We start from the raw sequence: 13,679 nt of genomic DNA, 5'->3' as shown, positions 1-13,679 counted from the left end.
CTACCACCACCACTAAAACCACCATCACTACCACCACAACTATAACCACCATCACTACCACCACTATAATCATCACTACTACACCAATATAACCACAATCACTACCACTAAAAACCACCATCACTACCACCACAACTATAATCACCATCACTACTAATACCACCACTGTACCATCACTACCACCACCACTATAACCACCATCACTACCACCACTCCTAACCACCATCACTATTACTACCACCACTATAACCACCATCGCTACCACCATCACTATAATCACCATCACTACTAATACCACCACTATAACCACCATCACTACCACCACCACTATAACCACCATCACTACCACCACCAATTATAACCACCATCACTACCCACCGCTAAAACCACCATCACTCCACCACAACTATAATCACCATCACTACTAATACCACCACTATGACCACCACTACCACCACCAATATAAACCAACACTACCACCACCACTAAACCACCATCACTACCACCACAACCATAACCACCATCACTACCACACTATAATCATCACTACTACCACCAATATAACCACAATCACTACCACCACCACTAAAACCACCATCACAACCACCACAACTTTAATCACCATTACTACTAATACCACCACTATGACCACCATCACTACCACCACCACTATAACCACAATCACTACCACCACAACTATAACCACCATCACTACTACTACCACCACTATAACCACCATCACCACCACCACCACTATTAACCACCATCACTACCACCACCACCACTATAACCACCATCACTACCACCACCAATAAACCACCATCACTACCACCACCACTATAACCACCATCACTGCCACCACCACTATAACCACCATCACTACCACCACCACTATAACCACCATCACTACCACCACCACTATAACCACCATCACTACCACCACTATAATCATCACTCAGTACCACCAATATAACCACAATCACTACCACCACCACTAAAACCACCATCATCACCACCACAACTATAATCACCATCACTACTAATACCACCACTATGACCACCATCACTACCACCACCACTATAACCACAATCACTACCACCACCACTATAACCACCACTACTACTACCACCACTTAACCACCATCACTACCACCACCACTAAAACCACCATCACTACCACCACCAATTATAACCACCATCACTGCCACCACCACTATAACCACCACCACTACCACCACCACTATAACCACCATCACTACCACCACCACCATAACCACCATCACTACCACCACCACTATAACCACCATCACTACCACCACCACTATAACCACCATCACTACCACCACGACTATAACCACCATCACTACCACCACGACTATAACCACCATCACTACCACCACCACCATAAACCACCATCACTACCACCACCACTATAACCACCATCACTACCACCACCACTATAACCACCATCACACCACCACCACTATAACCACCATCACTACCACCACCACCATTACCACCATCACTACCATCACCACTATAACCACCACTACCACCACCACTATAACCACCACATCACTACCACCACCACTATAACCACCATCACTACCACCACCACTATAACCACCATCACTACCACCACCACCATAACCACAATCACTACCACCACCACTATAACCACCATCACTACCACCACCACTATAACCACCATCACTACACCACTATAACCACCATCACTACCACCACCACTATAACCACCATCACTACCACCACCACCACTATAATCATCACTACTACCACCAATATAACCACAATCACTACTACTACCACCACAACACAACCACCATCACTACTCACTACCACCACTATAACCACCATCACTACCATCACTACCACCACCACTATAACCACCATCACTACCACCACCACTATAAACCACCATCACTACCACCACCATTATAGCCACCACCACTATGATACCTCACTACCACCACTATAACCACCATCACTACTACTACCATCACTATAACCACCATCACTACCACCACCAATATAACCACCATCACTAATTTACCACCACAACTATATACCATCACTACTACTACCACCACCACTATAACCACCATCACTACCACCACACTATAACCACCATCACTACCACCACCACCACTATAATCACTACTACCACCACTATAACCACCATCACTACCACCACCACTATAACCACCATCACTACCACCACCACTATAACCACCATCACTACCACCACCACAACTATAACCACCACCTACTACTACCATCACTATAACCACCATCACTACCACCACACTATATACCAATCACTACTACTACCACCACAACTATAACCACCATCACTACTACTACCACCGTAACTTAGCACCACCATCTGCTACTACCACCAATATGACCTCATCTGCTACTACCACCACAACTATACCATCACTACTACTACCACCACAACTAGCCACCATCACTACTACTACCACCACTATAACCACCATCACTACCACCACTATAACCACCATCACTACCACCACAACTATAACCACCATCAGCTACTACCACCACTATTATCAACCCTACTATCATCACCACTATAACCACCATCACTACCACGACCACCACCATAATCACCTTCATCACTACCACCACCACCCCCATACTCACTATCATCACTATAATCACCATCTTCACACCCACCACCACCATACTCACTATCATCACTATAATCACCATCTTCACACCCACCACCACCACTCACTATCATCACTTCACCATCTTCACCCACCACCACCATACTCACTATCATCACTATAATCACCATCTTCACCCGTCACCACCATACTCTATCATCACCATAATCACCTTCATCACTACCACCACCACCCCCATACTCACTATCATCACTATAATCACCATCTTCACACCCACCACCACCATACTCACTATCATCACTATAATCACCATCTTCACACCGTCCACCACCATACTCACTATCATCACTATAATCACCATCTTCACACCGTCCACCACCATACTCACTATCATCACTATAATCACCATCTTCACACCCACCACCACCATACTCACTATCATCACTATATATACCCTGAACCGTGTATCCAAGCTAACTTTTGTTCTCCTCTAAGGCTTTATAAAACAGGTGTCCTCCCCCACCCCAGGTATTCACTGTTCTCAACGACACAGAAAAAATGCCTAACAAAAAGTAATTAGAAATTGTGGCATTCCGACACCCGTACTTAAATGATCTTGAGCGGATGTATTGGGACGACGCCATCAGTACCATTATTATGACCCAGCGACCATTTGGGAAACTGTTTCAAGTATAAAGATGTGAAGTTCTAAAATCGTTAAGTCTAGTGGCTCCCGGTCGCGGTATTTTACTTAACTGTCGACAAGATGATGGCAGCTCTCACGCCGTTGTTCTATGGAGAGGCGCTGACGGTTAATATTTTTATTTTGACAGCGAGAACGGCCTGGTGCCTCGCGAGGTAAGGTAGTACGTCGAGCGTCGCAAGGTGTACACACTTAATCGACGGCTCCAGGGAGAGGAGACCGGTACATGTTTATATCACACATTTGCCTTCATGGACTATGTCGCCATGCATCAGGATACGTCGACGTCCCAACTGGCGAAGAACTACGGATAATACATTGGTTACTTAGCAGACGTTCCCGCCGTAAAAATATTTGAGTAAATTGCCAGTGAGTTTCCCAACAACTTCAAGATCCGGGACCGAAACTGGTATCGACGACCCGTGGCCGATATATATGAAGTCCCACACGTCCCGGCCACCAGTATCGCGTACAGGGTGAAGATCAGACGACGCCGGATGGCCAAGGGTAAACTCTCTGAGTAAAATACCGCCGCTAATACACAGAAACTTGCTGAGGAAAAGAAGACAAAAAAGAGAAAATTTACAGAGCCCTTCACCGATGACAGCCACCAACACCATTATAAAGTCCAGTTGAAGATAACAGGACACATGTAGTGCAACGGCTCCCAGCAAGACTTACACTATAAGCCTTTTTGATGGTAAAGTCAGGTATAGTCCTTATCACAGCCGTCGTCCCTCTGCTCTTCCCCGCTAAGCTATAGTGACGGACCTAGCATGTGACTCGGGTCTTGGTAGGCCTATAGTCTAGAGCAGAGGTCCGCAACCTTCCTTTTTCCGGCCGCATGTGGCCGGGAATTGTTATACATGCGGCCGGCTGAACGACGTTCAAAATTCGGGCTATGCGGCCGAGTCTTAACCACGAGCATGGGATTCGTGCGACTTGCTGGTGGACGTTGACAGCTGCCGCTCCACAACAAATCATGACGTCATCCAGGGCTTGATCCATGCTTGGTAAGTTTTATACATAACTAGCTGAAACGCCGCCCTCGGGGTGGCTCATTCGCTAGGCCACGGTGGGACGCCACCCTCCGGGAGGCTCCACATTGTCTCACTGTTCAGTCCCCAAAACTTCTTCTTTCATCAATAGTTCATTAACGGTGTATGTAAGTTCCACCATGTTTTTCACTACAACGGTACAGCAAAGTATATTTTTTTAGCATTAAACTGTTATTATTTTATTGTCTAATCATCACTACATATAACACAACCCATCATCACTACATATAACAACATCCATTATCACTACATATAACAACATCCATCATCACTACATATAACACCATCCATCATCACTACATATAACACCACCCATCATCACTACATATAACATCATCCATCATCACTACATATAACTTTCATCATCATCTTTTTCATATAACACCACCATCATCCTCTTACCATCCATCATCTACATATAACACCACCATCATCACTACATATAACATCATCCATCATCACTACATATAACACCACCATCATCATTACATATAACACCACCATCATCACTACATATAACACCATCCATCATCACTACATAACACCACCCATCATCACTACATATAACAACATCCATCATCACTACATAACATCACCCATCATCACTACATATAACATCCATCATCACTACATATAACATCATCATCCATCATCACTACATACAACAACATCCATCATCACTACATAACACCACCCATCATCACTACATATAACATCCATCATCACTACTTCTAACATCATCATCATCACTTCATATAACATCATTCATCATCACTACATATATCACCATCCATCATCACTACATATAACACCATCCATCATCACTACATATAACACCATTCATCATCACTACATATAACACCATCCATCATCACTACATATAACACCATCCATCATCACTACATATAACACCATCCATCATCACTACATATAACACCATCCATCATCACTACATATAACACCATCCATCATCACTACAGATCGGTAAAGTAGTTTCCGAGATTCTCGTGCGGACACACACACAAACACACCACACACACACAAACAGACATACTTCTTTGTTTTATATAGATAGATAACATTATAAATTAATCATGAATATATGTAGAACAAGGTAGTTTATATAACAATGAATTATTTAGTCGTAATGTAGAAGAAAGGAGTGTGTGTTATCGCAACTCGTCTGTTGCTACCTCAAAACTGCATCAACTGATAGCTACTAGGCTACTGGAATTACGATGGTCATATGCAAGTTGCTTACTGACAAGCTTCGTCTGCTAGGGCCACCAGAATGCTAGGCAAGGCTAGGCTAATTTTGCATTGCATTTTGTTTACCTTTTATGAATAACCTACAACATATTTAGCTTTTGCCTATTACTGTGTCTATAATTAATTACTACAATTAATACTTTTTGAAATATGAGTGACTCAGTCACATTGACAGAGAAAGGTTCTGTAATATAGGTATTCTGTTTCAGACCTGAAAGGAGACCTGCCGCCTCCAGCAACAAAGAAACGAAAAATTGCGGAAGAAAATCGCAAATTTAACCCTCTTTGAGAATTGTATTTGCATAATTTGTAAAACAGTCGTAAAACTGTTCAAAAGAAGCAATTTGAGTGAATATTTCCTTGCGAAACATACAGTGTATAATGAAAAATACCCAAAGGACACAGAAGCAAGAAGGATAAAGCTTGTTATATGGAAGCAAGCACACCAGAAAGCCACCAATAGCCTTACACAGCATATTAGAACAGATCAAGGCAAGAAGACCCTCATGGCATCAATCAAGGACAGTTGGAAATTAGCTCATGGAAAAAACCCTATTCTAACTCTTCATTTATCAAGGGATGCGCTTCGATGATCGTTGAAGCAGTTCCAAATAAAGAAGACCAAGGGATTATACCAAAAATAAGGAATATTTCACTTTCTGCAGACACAGCAACTCGACGAGTAACATCTTGTGTTGGCAATGTGAATGACCAAATGAGTAAGTTTCTGAAAGATGCTTCTGCTGTAAGTCTCGCGGTTGATGATTGTACTGATATCAGTGACATTTCGCAATGTTGTATTTTTATTCGCGCCATGAATGAGTCCAGTGAACTAGTTGAAGACCCACTTACGGACAGAACTCGTGGAAGTAACATTCTTGATGGTGTGCTGAAAACGTGTGAGAAGTTTGATGTTCCACTGGATAAGGTGTACTCAGTAACTACTGGTGGAGCGCCTGCGATGTTAGGTAGCCACGGTGGTTTTATGGCGCTGTTCCGGCAGAGAGATGACACTAGTGAGGATGTTCTCTCTTATCATTGTCTCATACATCAGGAACATTTGGCCAGTATGCACAGCTTAGAATCAGCATTCTTATAAGAGGTAATGGAAGAGGTTATTCAAGCTGTTAACTTCATTCGTGGTCATGTCTTGAATCACAGGCAATTCAAGCTGCTGCTCGAGGACTATGATGCACATTACCGTGATTTAGTATTTCACGCAGCAGTTCGCTGGCTCTCTAAAGGTGAAGTATTAAATCTCTTCTATGATTTGCAGATTCCTATTACTGACTTCTTAACTGCCCAGCCAAAAATTGCCTGTGAAAATTCAAACTATCCTGGAGAAAATGACTACAAATAAGTGGGCTGAAAAGCTATCTTTTTGGGGCTGACACTACGTCACACTTGAATGCACTGAACCGACAACTCCAGGCAAAAGATAAAGTAATCTGTGACCTGTACCATTATAGAACTGCATTGTCAGTAGGATTAGGTTGTTTGAGCACTACCTAATTTTCACAATTTGTCGGACTCAGTAAAATCACTTGGTAGCTGACACACACAAACAAATATGCAAAGTGCTTGCAACAGTTGCAGTCTAAATTTACAGATTGGTTTTCTGAGTTTCATAGTAGAAGAATTGTGTTCTCCCTCATATCAAACCCATTTTTGTTGGAAGCAGATGAGCTCAGCAACTGTCAGCCTTACATTGACAGAGCCAACCTGCTGATGCACAATTGGATCTCCTTGACTTGAAGAACAATTATGTCCTGAGACGCACTCACAAAACCTCAGAGTCACTGTTGGAATTTTGGAAGCGTGTACATCATAAAACGTAGAAAAGAGTAGTTTTCATCGTTCTTTCATTGTTTGGATCAACATACTGCTGTAAACAGACATTCAGTGTGCTTACCTTTGTGAAAAACAAGTACCGTTCAAAGCTCACCAACATTCACACCACAGAACTTTTGAATTTAATTGTAATAGTTTATTTAGCCAGAAAAACACAGATACAGAGTGGATAATAATAACAATATTAACATGGCTGAGCCAGTTGAGAATCTGAGCTCTCTTTGAGGCACCTGATATATACAATACATTTATCTCAAGGAAGTATTATGTAACATTTAGTATCATCTGGAATAGTACAATAGCATGGTGGTAATAAGAACATCTCATAATGTTACCACGGTTATCACTTCAATATTTATTTATTTTATTTACTTATTTTTTTTTTTTAGTGGAATTGAAAAACATAAGCATAATGGGGGAGCAGTACAACGTGGGTTGCACAGTATTAAGGTTGAACAAGAGGACAGAGCTGTCAGGATTATGTCTAGTTGGCAATTTGCAATGGTAATTTCTTATCTATTTATATGATAATTTCCGGTAAAACGGTTTTGATGGTACAATAAAAGCAGGTACTGTAAATATAGTAAGTGTTACAAGAAATATTAATACTTGCACAATAGATATTTTTTAAGAGATGATTTAAAGGAAGGGAATTTAGTCTTTACTCGGATGGGTGGGGGTAAGCTGTTCCAAACCTTCACACCAGGATATTTTATGGAGGTCTGGGACTGAGAGGAGCGCATGGGGGGGTGGGTGGTCTTAGTAGCTCTGGGTGCCTTACTGTAAGTTGTATCTCTGATTGTTCCGGAACTGGAAATAATTATTGTCAAGCAAGTGATTGATAGATTTGTAAACAAAGAGGGCACAGCAGTAGGTGTTAATATCTTCGAATTTTAACATTTTCAATTTCGCAAATTTTTCTTTTGTGTGATCTGTTTTTTTTTTTTTTTTAAGTAGGTCATTGTCCGTACAACTCTCTTTTGTGCAGTAACCAGGGATTGTGTTTTTGAAGAACCAGAGACCCCCCATAGTGTGTGACAGTGTATCACGTGTTGGTAAACAAGATCATGATAGATTTCTTTCATTGCTGTGAGAGTGAGTGACTGTCGAGTGTGATACATGACACTACACTGTTTAATGACTTTACTGTGAATGGTTTGTATGTGGTTTCTCCAGTTAAGTTTCTCATCAACAATAACTCCGAGGAATTTAGTATTTTGTTCGCGTTTGAAGACTGTATTACCTAGGTACAGGGGGTCCAAGCCTGGGGGTAGGTTTTTCCTTCTGTGAAAGACCTTGTAGTGGGTTTTCTCAAGGTTTAAGGTCAGTTTATTACGTATTACCCAGGTCCTGACTTAAGTCAATTCAGTATTCATTGTTCTCATCAAGGAATGGAGGTCTGAGTTGCTGGCATAGAGATATCTATCGCCTGCAAATAAGTTATATTTAATGAGTGTGCTGGCGTGGACTATGTCGTTTATGTACAACAAAAACAGTACTGGACCGAGAATGGAACCTTGGGGGACGTCATACAAGATTAGCGATTGGTGATTATTATAGCAGACATACTGCTTCCTGTCGGACAAATATGAGGTAAACCAATTGTGGGACAGGCCCCTAACGCCGTAATGTTCAAGCTTTGAAAGGAGGATGGTATGGTCGACAGTATCGAAGGCTTTAGAGAGGTCCAAGAATATACCGACTGTGAACTGACTGTCATCAAAGGAATTTAAGATGTCATTAGTAAAGGATAGCAGAGCACTCTCAGTTGACCTTCTAGCTCTAAATCCAAACTGGGAGTCTGTAAAGATGTTATTGGCATTGCCGAAGGAATTTAGTCTATTACATGCTAGCTTCTCCAGTATCTTACTCAAGGCTGGGAGGACTGATATTGGGCGGTAATTCTTGAAGAGACCTTTGTCCCCAGATTTTTTATATGCTGGGTGAACTTTAGCAATTTTCAGTTTATCCGGAAAGACATCACTTGTGAAGGAGGAGTTACAAATGTGGAGGAGAACAGGTAGTAATAAGTGGGCTACTTTCTTAATGATGCTCATTGGTATATTGTCTTCGCCTGTTGCTGCATCTTTGGACGTTTTTATGATGGCCAGTAATCCATGTGCTGTGACAGGGGATAAGAACAGCTTATTTTGCTATCTGTTTTGCAGGTAGGCTTTAAATTCCTCATGGAGATCAGGGATGCTCTCTGCAAGATTTTTGCCAACATTAATAAAATATTCATTGAAGTGGTTGGCAATGAGGGAGGGTTCCGTTACAACTGAATCATCTATATATATAAAACAAAGAAGCATGTCTGTTTGTTTGTGTGTTTGTGTGTCCTCACGAGAATCTCGGAAACTACTTTACCGATCTGTAGTGATCATGGATGGTGTTATATGTAGTGATGATGGATGGTGTTATATGTAGTGATGATGGGTGGTGTTATATGTAGTGATGATGGATGGTGTTATATGTAGTGATGATGGTGTTTTTTATGTAGTGATGATGGGTGGTGTTATATGTGTGATGATTAGACAAAATAATAACAGTTTAATGCATATACTTTGGGTGAAAACATGGTGGAACTTACCACCGTTAATGAACTATTGATGAAAGAAGTTTTGGACAGTGAGACATGGAGCCTTCAGGAGGTGGCGTCCTACCGTTGCCGAGCGGATGAACCGCCGGTGGCGATTCTGCTAGTTTATCATAAAAGCTGGGTGGAGAAGGCTGAGTGTTCCTGTTCTGAGAATTTATGACATTCCGGTTTTCTTATTGTCGCCTGATGCTGACTGGACTTATTTGTATAATAGTTACGTCTGGCATTTCTAACTGCTTGAGTTACTCTATTTCTGATACTTCGGTAAACATCACCGAAAGTTATGGGTCTTTTTGCAAATTTCCTTTGGAGTTTGTGTTTTTCCTTTATCATTATCTTAATTTCGCTTGTGATATAGGGTTTGGAAATGGATACAGTTTTCACTGACTTAGTCTTTGTATGTATATTCTGTATGCTGTATTATATATTATGTATGTATATTATGTATGTGCTCCATTTATGTACTATTTATTCAGCCTAGCTAGTAGCGTGTGGCAATGTATTTATCAATGTCCCACATGCTTAATTAATGTGCCTGGCGACGTGTGGAAGCTGCTAATGTATCACTTGCCATACGTCGTCTATAGAGCAGTTGACAAGCAGACAGGTTGAAGAGCGCTACTCCTCTTGTGTACATATCTCTTATCCAGTAAATCGAACCTACAAAATCTATACAGGTGTTTGTGTTCGCTCCTGTATATTGAACTTATTACCCAGAACATGAACATGGCGCAGTGAACCGGTTTTACTGGATAATTACGAGTGACAGTGCAAAGTTTGTGGAAAGCCGGCTTATGGACTCCTTCCCTGTGTCAACCAACCGCCGCCCGCCCCCCCTCCTCGAAGAATTTAGCAACTTTGTGCAGTGTCAGTGACAGTGATTTTCTGTGAAGTGTTTAGTGCATTGTGTGTTTCGTGCCATACATGTGTGACCTTGTTCTAAAGGATTCCCAAGGTGTAAGGCATGTTCAGGGGATTTGTGGGGAGTAGAGTTCAGTGCACCCTCCTCTGACCGCGTCCAGAGGGTAACTGGAGACTGACTGTGAGTCGCCGCCTCTCCCTCCTCTCCCTTCCAGCAAGACTGCTCCCACCCAGACGCGCGCACACACACATACATGTACTAACACTCACTGACCGCGGCGGCTCCCTTATATATATTTTATATATATAGCCTACTTATCTGTGTATTTAATTAATTTTTTGTCTGAGATCTTGTTGATACGACGGGCTGACCGGTCAACACTGATTTAAGACACGGTACATAGAGGAAGTAGTTATGTCTCATGCCTTACGTAGCCGTGGACCCAGCGCCTGGATGAGTCAGTCGGATGATAGCCCCGCAGAGATGGATGACCAGGCTGACCACGACGCTCCAGCTCCCACAACATCGCGCAGCCCTTCACCTCGATATTCAGCGTTGTCTCCAGAGATAATTGCTTTAATGAAGTTTATGAGAGATGAAAGGCGCGAGGATGAAGCTAACAGACGTGTGGCGGATGAACACAGAAGGCAAGCAGAGGCAGAGAGAGACCACCAACGGAGATTGGAAGACAGTGCACGGTTTGAAGCTTTGATATCTCGCCTCACTGTTAACCAAGCCCCTGGCTCTAACACTGCCTCGGTACTGACTGGTTCAGATACCTCATCAATGCTTCCTTCACGCCCCCCAGCCCCACCTAAAGCAGCTGCTCAAACACCGCCCATCTTGAAGCCTGATGTGAATTTCCAGACTTTTCGTGAATGGCGGCGACGGTGGACTGATTATTCTACAATGGTGGATCTCCAGAGTTTGTCACAGCCTAAACAACTCATCCAGCTGCGTATGTGCCTGTCCTTGGAAGTTCAGCGTGTCTTAGAACATACGCTGCAGGTACCTCCGACCTCTTCGCTGTCTGTAGAGGAGGTACTGGACATTCTACAACGGCACATCAAAGGACAGCAGAATGAAGCTCTGCGCAGGAGGGAATTGTTTAGCTGCAGACAGATGGAGGGTGAGACTTTTGACGCCTTTTATGTACGTCTTAAGAGAGCCTCGGAAGAGGTAGATATATGTCTAGGCCACCACCAGCAGTGCGAGGAGACCCAGTTGAAGCAGGTGATCCTGATGGGTGTTAAGGACGAGGAACTTGTCCAACGCCTCACCTCCCTCGACTCTTCCTCTTCTCTCAAGGATGTGTTGACGATATGTCGCTCCTATGAGGCTGCCAGGTGTGCCACCTCTGCCATCCGAGCTCCCCCTACAGCTGTACGCGCTGTGTCCCGGTACAAGAAGGACAAGAAGTCTGCTCCTACGCCTTCGCCCACCACGTCCACGCCCGGTTCATTTTGTAACAACTGTGGTAAGCAGCACGGAACACAGGTGTGTCCAGCTGCTGAGTCTACCTGCAACAGTTGTGACCGTAAGGGCCACTGGTCACTCACAGTACGGTGCCCAGCCAAGTACGTCCAGTGCAATGTGTGCGGTCGTCTGGGCCATTATGACAAGTGTTGTCCGACCAACAAACCCAAGGGACAGCGTCGGCGGAGGCAGCAGCGCCCTTCCACCAGTGAGGGCCGCCCACAGTCGCCAAATCAGAGGCACGACGACCCTGGACAAAGCCCGACCCATATTAGGAGGGTGAACTCCTCGCATCCCAGGACCAAAGTTCCCCAGTACATCAGTGTCATCGTGACCTATGGCAGTGTGTCATCCCGTCTTCAGATGTTGCCTGACACCGGCTCTGATGCTACAGTCATCGGTCCCCAGCATTTGCAATGCTTGGGGCTCTCTCTAAGCGATCTAGGACCGCCTCCCAAGGACCTCTGTGTCACGGCAGATGGTTCACAGATGGCCCCAGCCCTAGGTTCACTCTATGCACATGTCACCTTTGGCAACAGGTCGTGTCAAGCCTGGATTGACGTGCATAATGGTGTCCCGACTCCTTTGCTGTCCTACAGACATTGCCAAGAGTTGGCCATCATCTCCCAGGACTTCCCAACACCGATTCTCGAGGTAAAATACGCCAACACGGTGCACGAAGTTAGCAGCAACTACCCTGCTGCCGCCCTACCCCTACCTCTGGCCAGTGACACCTCTCCTTCAGTAGTTGTCCCTGCTGCATCACGTCCCCACGTCTTGGCTCGCCTTCACGACAGTCACCGTGGAGCTGAGGCCACCAAACGATGTGCACGACAGACTGTGTTCTGGCCCGGCATCAACTCCGACATCTCCAATGTTGTCCGTGCGTGTGAGCTCTGCCAAGTATTACAACCCAGCCAGCAGCAGGAACCCTTCATGAGTGACGACAACCCCACCCGCCCCTTTGAGTCTGTGTCAGCCGACTTTTTCTCTGTGTCAGGAAAGTCCTTCCTTGTTATCATCGACCGTCTCTCTGGTTGGCCGGTTGTCATCAAGTGCGGTAATGACACGACGTCTGCCGCCACCATCAGCAAGTTCCGCCACTACTTCCGTGACGTGGGCGTTCCTGTGCGCCTGCGAACCGACGGAGGGCCTCAGTTCACAAGCCGGGACTTTGCTGTGTTCC

The sequence above is a fragment of the Homarus americanus genome, unplaced genomic scaffold (assembly GCF_018991925.1).
Source record: "Homarus americanus isolate GMGI-L3 unplaced genomic scaffold, GMGI_Hamer_2.0 scaffold21496, whole genome shotgun sequence".
NCBI classification, from domain to species: domain Eukaryota; kingdom Metazoa; phylum Arthropoda; class Malacostraca; order Decapoda; family Nephropidae; genus Homarus; species Homarus americanus.
This window is presented reverse-complemented; position numbering follows the sequence as displayed.